This window comes from Lissotriton helveticus, chromosome 1_1, assembly GCF_964261635.1.
Source record: "Lissotriton helveticus chromosome 1_1, aLisHel1.1, whole genome shotgun sequence".
In the NCBI taxonomy this organism is placed as follows: domain Eukaryota; kingdom Metazoa; phylum Chordata; class Amphibia; order Caudata; family Salamandridae; genus Lissotriton; species Lissotriton helveticus.
This window is the reverse complement of record NC_136057.1, coordinates 1,217,827,187-1,217,834,873: the sequence shown is the minus strand read 5'-3', so window position 1 is coordinate 1,217,834,873 and position 7,687 is coordinate 1,217,827,187.

Below are 7,687 nucleotides of genomic sequence, written 5' to 3'. Positions count from 1 at the left end.
GCTTGTCATGGTACAAGATGATCACTAGAACTTGTGAGCATCATATACCAGGCCAACTTCTCACAGGCACCACCATGATGTGGGATCCATCGTTCCCTAAGGGTCCTAAACTCACCGTAAACACCAAAGCTGCCTCCAGAACCCTCAACACGTCACGACTTCCAACGTGTCTAGAGAGGGAAAAAAGAGGCCGTCACCTGGGTTGGGCAGGTATAAGTACCGGGCCCCTGTCCTCCCATGTGCCATACATGATGCGGGAGAGCATTGGAATGGAGGGACGAGTAGAGCGCTACTGAGAGTATCCGAATGCGGCATTAATGGGCTGCCCCTTAAGAGAGCGCACTGCATACACTGTGGGCAGCCACATATCTAGCAGTTTGCTCTTCCCATGCACAGAGATCCAATTTAAATTTCAAATGTAATATAATTTGCAATATATAGTATTTCATAAACCTCAGTAATGATTCTACAGAAACTTTCCAGATGCTAACGTTTTGTTATTGATTCATGACTCATGACTCTGTAAGCTGTTTGTTAAAATATATCCTGTCTTATATATGTACAAACAATTATTGTTCCTAGTGTTCATTACAGTTAACCCTTTACTCTGCCAGTTTTTTTAAAAAAAAGTACTTATAAAATGTAGATTGCATATATTAATTCATAGATATACAAAGTTTATGCATGCAAGTACTGCATTATATGTTTACATTTGCTTATAAGTCAGATTGAGGAATGGAGACTGCACATGACAATTAAATAAATTCCACTTTACGGATAATACTATTGGCCAATCTCAATGAATTACCTGTTTTCGTACATATCACATTGTTTAGCCAAGGATCACTTTGCATCCATCTTCTCTATCCTCTGCATAATACTCCTTCACAGTTCAATGACCAAATGAAAAGAAAACGTTATGCTCCAACAGTAATTTCCCCATCAACTCCCAGTAGGAAAACCTCATTAACCAATTCCAAACCATGCAGGAGATATCAGTTGTCAGCACACTCCTCAATATCTACAACACACCACTGAAAAACCACGCAAACTTAATGCACTACTGAAAATATGATCATCGCATGTAACTCTTCAGCACCATGGTCTAGCCAATAACTCACCAGCGATAGGAGGGCCATCACAGACATGAAAAGAATTGGTGACAGAGCAAGCCCTTCAATGAATTTACCCAATAGAAAAGAACGTTCCATGTCCAGGACTCTCGTTTGTTTGATGAGAATCACTTTGTACAAGATAACTACCAAGAACTCATCTATCAGAAGCAAAGCTTTCCTTGGAGCCATCACATGCTTCAGCAGTCTTCTTAAAGACTGTCCTTTTTCCCATTCAGTTAATCAATGAAATAGTAGAGATTCCTTTTTCACTGATTGTATGAAAGAAATTCGACCCCACGTCACAAATATGATAGCAGAGCCTACTCTACATGCTTAGCCTTAAAGCTATAACTCTGTGTGTACAGTCTTCAGCCCGTCTCTCACATAGACTCAACATCCTGTACACATTCAAACCTACCTAGTATGAAGATGACATCTCAAAATAATCCATCATTAAATCTCTTTAATGATATGCCTTCACTCCCTTTGTCAATAGCATCCATTCTTCCCTCATTGAAGGAATCATTGCAGAAACCTTTACTACAATACACATCCTTGCACGTCTGAGAAAATCGACACTGGACCCGGAAGATCTGTCTAATCACTCGCCCACCCTTCCTACGAAAGATCATTGAGAGAGCAGTCTCCAACCAACACTTTGAGCAAATCAACAAGAGCAATGTTTGGCAGGGTACCAATCCAGTGTAGCATAGAGCCAGCTAAGGTAAAAAAAAATGTATAGGTACCTCATCCCTAATGATAACAAGCACTGGCAAAGCCAAGAAGGTCTCAGCTTTAAGTAGCTGAGCTATTGGCTTTGTCAATGCTTATTTGGACCAGCATTTGTAGGCATGCATCATTACGCATACACACGCATGTCTGACAATCTTAGAATAGGTTTCCTTGGCTGTCATGAGATTGCAGCTATTTTTTTTAAAGTTACCAGTCAAGAATGGTAGATAGTAAAAAAATATTTATATTATATTTGTGCAAAACCACCGTGTAAGAAAGGAGTGGCCCTGCAACAAATTACAGCTGCCGGGTCCTACTAAAATAGATGGAAGACAGTGGCTGCTGGAGACTGATTTAGGCCCCTGAGTTCTTGCTGTAAACTGTTTGGACCAATACTTGTTCTATCTTTGGCATCACATATACAACTGGTACAAATGGATGTTGTAGAAAGAATGCCTTCTAATGACGATGATCATGTGCCCCACTCAGGGACTAATGGTCTTTCTCTAAATAAAATGTGTGTTTTAAAACTGCAGTTTATTTTTGGGCGCAGCTGGTTACAAATGCAACATTTGCGATACCGTTGCATTTATTTATACACACATTTTTAAAAGGTGGCAATGCGTTGAATACTTTCTCATCTGCTGTTTGTGAATGCATGGATGTCTTTCCCAAAGAAAAGGTGATTTCACTGAACTTTAAAAAAATCCACTTACTTTCAGACAAATTGTACCGCGCTGACTGATGTGCCCTGTACATTACCAACACATATTTCAGTCATGGCTTTCTGCTGATTTAGAAATCACTTGCTTCTCATTCTGCTGATTTACGACGAGCTAAACCTTGAGGGAGATATAGGTCAGCCCTGCATAGGGCGCATCATACATTATCCTCTAACTGCCTGCTTCTTCGCCACTGTAGCTTAAGCTATAATATTCAGCTGCGCTTGTGCGCGGTGTCACATTGCTTCACATGAATGCATGCGAGCATTTTTCATTTAGAATGCACTGGTATCACCTGTTATCAAGGAGAATGTAAACTTGAGTGAGGATGGGGCTTCAGGGCAGAATCTAATAACAAAATGTAACACACAATGGAAAAGAGGAAGGTATTACAAATGGCAATGGAAATAGAAAAGTCTGAGAATCTCAGAAAAGAACTGCTAGGAAAGTAGAGCAAAATAATGGATGATCCACACAACCAATAAATAAAAGCATACGGTACATGCTTTCTCAGTCCCTATTAACTGCCAGTCATGTATCTCGGCTAGAATATTGATCAGGTATACTTCAGTGCTGCTTTTAGGGACACTGAAGTAATCTGTTGCAATCTGAATGATCCGACATTGACGAAACTACAATGACGTTATTCTTCGTTAAACTTCCAAATAAAATATAATGATTTGTACTGCATCCGGCAGCAGAATACATTATGTAAAGGTGTAGCGATAGACATTTGCACCGACCTCAGCACTCACTCAAATAGGACAAAATAACAATGGCATTAGCCAGACTACTGGTTGATGCAAACATATTTTTTAACTGGATGGCAGGTCCGAATGTGTAAAAAATATATCGTTTTGCACTTTATAATATATCCTTTGGTCTTCTATCAAGCTTCATGCAAATTCCTTTTTTGGTTCCTCCTAAAATTGTTTTTGCTTCAGAGAAAATATTTATCTAGGTCGCCGTCCATGACAGAAACCTTAATTTAGTAAAACATCTTCCTACCCTTTTGGTCACTGTACTCTTTTAATGGTTCGCCCCATTTTAAATTTGCCTCTTGGTGTATTGGGACCAGCTCACGGTTGTTGGGTTCTAATGACCCCCAGGAACTAACTAAATTCAATTTATAATGTGGCACACCAGGGAATGGACTTCACATCAGTAATTTCCGCCTTGCAAAATCTTTACCTTAACAGGGCTTTGATATTTATGCTCTGATATGGAATGGTTATTGCACCACTACCAAAGAATCCTTTTTTTGCTTCAATAACGAACCTCCCATACGCTGCACGTGAACTTCCACCTGACGTCACAAACAACATCATCAGTGTCAACACTGGTGACATCATCTATCAGGCCACCGTTGACATCAATGACATTACTGTGGCCATGGAATTACTTGGTGTTGGAAAGTGGTTTATTAGTATTCATAAGTACGGACTTACCACTAGTATTAAGGCCACAAACACAATAAAAGGTTCAGTCAAGGTCTCAACAAATTATTTCCTTGCTCAACTCTTGGTAGCTGGCAACAGGGCCTGACTGACAACTGGGAATTTTGGAATGGTGCTGAGCTGGGGGTTGATTTCACTGCGGTGGGGGCTGATTTCATTTATGGAGACCTGCGTGTGCTTCGAAATAATTAAAGCAAAATGAATTCCAATCAGTACACGCAGGTCCCCAACAACAAAATCAGCCCCCAGCTCAGCAGCATTCCAAAATGCCCGGTAGCCGCTCCGGCCCTGGCTGGCAACGAGCAGGCATGCGTAACTTAGGAGACAGGGGTGTAAAGCATTCAAAAACATCAACAGATTTAATAAATAAGACACAGCACACAATAAAAATCCAACAACAACTGATAAAAATATATCATATTTTTATGAACAAATAGGCACTTAAATGACAAAATCTAATGTAGAGAACCGGAGCTATGATTTTTTTAAAGATTAAAAGTAAAACTAGCGCTTAGAATCAAACAACGCTGAAAGGGTGAAAAAGGTTGTGCTGGACCGGATCAAAGTCAAACGTTCTTTACACTTACTTCCAGAAGTGTTTCTTGATGCAGAAAGTGGTCCACAGGCTCAGCTAAGGGTTCAGATGCTCAGGTTTGCCTCTTGGGGTCTGGGACTGCAACGCTCACAATGCACTTGGTTAGCTTGTTGCTCCAAACTTCTCCACACTTCTGAAACATCTTCCAGAAGGTCTCCATGAGGGTTCATAGTGTCTACAACACAAATCCAGGGGTCCTTGGGCATCAAGCAGGGGGACACCCATGACCAATAGTGTGCAGGGAGCCACACAGGTGTATGACCACTGCCTCCAAAGTGTGGTATATTCTTTTCCCAGGAAGCATTATTCTTAAGAAATTCCAACATGGAGAAATTCTCTCCTTGGAAGTTAGATCAGGCTACGCCAACCCAATGGCGTGGCTAAGGTTCCCCAGCACTCCCCTTCCATCCCTCTCCCTAATCCTATTACAGGGGCTCCTTTGTGGCTTGGGTTGCAGGGTGTTGGGGTGAGCCCATGCTGTCCTAAAGATTCATTCTCCCTTTGAAGACCTGTTTGCCCACCCCTCCCCCATCCTGCCATTTGCTTCTGCAGTTCTCCACCCACAGGAAACCCACTATCTCTTAAGCAGGCCATTTCAAACCTCATTAAGACAGCTTGGCACTGCCTGGACGATGCTAGCCAATCAGGAGAGGGCAGCCGGAAGGCTGAATTTTGGGTTACAAAAAAGAAAGTTTAATAATTTGTTTTCTGTGTTATTTATCGTAAATCTAACAGTGGCAAGTTGGATTTATCATAAACATAAATTTAAGTCCTTGAATAATGTTTTACCTCGCTCCTGTCAATATTTATATTTGAATACAATATTCAAATGTTAGACTAGGGAGCCAATTATCTACAATGAGGAACAACAATGGTGTCGATTTCTCACTCCCCAGAGCTTATAAAACATAATCTATCATGTCCCTGCTTTTAGTTACATGACACCCTATCCCTGGAGCCCCTAGGGGAGAATTTAGGATTGATTTATATATAAAAATAAGGGAGATTACTACTTTGGAAGTACTGTTATTTCCAAAGTCGAATCTGCATACAATTTAATTTTAAAGACAGTCTGCAAAGCAGGGCTGCATTTAAAAGGACAGCAGGCAACATAGCAGTGAACACGCCCATGATGGTAACCTACTGGGTCTCTAAACCTCCCTGCCCTATTATTTAGTAGGAATGTATAGGTATTTTGAATCCCCTTAGCCAAATTGTATACTAGGGACTTACAGGGGTCTGTCATTGCCAATTATAATTATACCTAATTACAATATACCTTAAAAGCAGAGCCTGGGTCTGGTAAGCAGAGCCCAGGGCGCAATCAGACTCAGTTACTACTAGTATCAAGCAAAAAAAATGGGAGGGATCAGGGCCAAATTAATTACTTTCTCACATTTGGGCACAGCCCAATATGCTCTGTATTAAGCCCACATTATGGAAAAATCTTCTCTTCATTGCAGCAGTTTTCATGTGCCTGGCACACAAAGCTCATTTTAGCGCTATTTTCACTAGAACCTTTAAAAACACATAACTCGTTTCTACTGATTAGATTTTTGTCATTTTGATAACATTTTATTAAATAAATTTTATTCTATTCTTCTAAATTGGTTTGGGATTTTCCTTGTGTTGTGTATTCACGGTATTATTGTTTGAGTGCTGCATACATGATTTTCACATTTCCTCTAAGTTAAGCATGGTTGATTTTGTGCCGAGCTACGAGAGGGTTAAGCACAAGTTTATTCTGTCATTTGTAGTTGACCCTGACAAGGATTTCATCAATTATTTCAGTGGGGTTCTACTTCTCTCAACTAATAACCCAATTTCTTACAATTCCAATAAAAAACCCATAGAAATTAATTGAAAAAAACAAAGGTTTAAGTAAACTAATAATTAGGCATTGTTTAAATCTAATGAAAAACAAATATAAATATTTTTTTTTTAAAACAAGACACTAAAATCACCAGTTATTTTCCCATGAGCTACTTATAAAGAGCTTCCCCACCCATGCATTGCTTATGACTTTACAAATTACATCACACATAACATGTTAAATGCTACCATTAATTAAATCACTGATGACATCATTCAAGCTACTGCTCCTCAAATTGATCTATAAAGTACTAGCTCACTTTAGAAAACAAAATAGAAAGTAAAAGGGTCCCTAAAGATATACAGCATAGATTGACACTATATACAAGTTTGCATGTAGGAAATATAAACAGTGTTGTCCTAGAAGCAAGTCTCATTCAGTATGGATCACAGTTTAACTACTAGTAAAGTTTTAAGTGTAAACAGCACTTAATTTAAACAGCCTAAAGAGAGAGATCAACTAGTGCGTGTAGCAAATGTTTGCTACAAAAATGTTGTGGCTTAAATCAAAGTCCTATTGCTAAAATATGTGTGAAAAACTAAGGCTTGCCCTTACAATACATATTCACAAATGGGTTTCCGTGCACATGGTGAAATTAAAGAGCTGGCATAAGGTGCTATCTACAATTTCTATATAAGATAGAGATTTATAAGGTGCAGGCATTCATTTCCAGATGTTTAATACACATTACATTAAACATTATTGAAGAATATATAAGGTATGGGTGACTCACATAAAACCAATTCAAGTTACATTATGATTCAAAGCATTGTGAAGCCTACCCCTTTCAAGAATATGTATAAGGAATTTTTAGAAACTACAGAGGATTCTGAATACCTAGTTGTGCACGTATTATCAGTGTCTAATCCATAGATGTAAAAACCAGTTGATTTAAAATCTGTCAGATTAGGTACTTAACAGGTACATCTCATTAAATTATAACGAAATACTCTTTTGAATAGTATTCAAGGATAACTAAATTGCTGAGTACCATAATGTATACAGCGACATGATTCTTACAGACTGAAACACCAGTAAAATATAGAGTAATAGCTACTAAAGAGGGTACTTTCACAGATATGGTTTAGGTTCTGCATGTCAGTTAAAACATAGCAGTTTAAACTAAAAAAACATTTAAATTCAACAGTTATAGTTATCTTAAGTACTATACCTTGTTCCATCGTCACGTACAG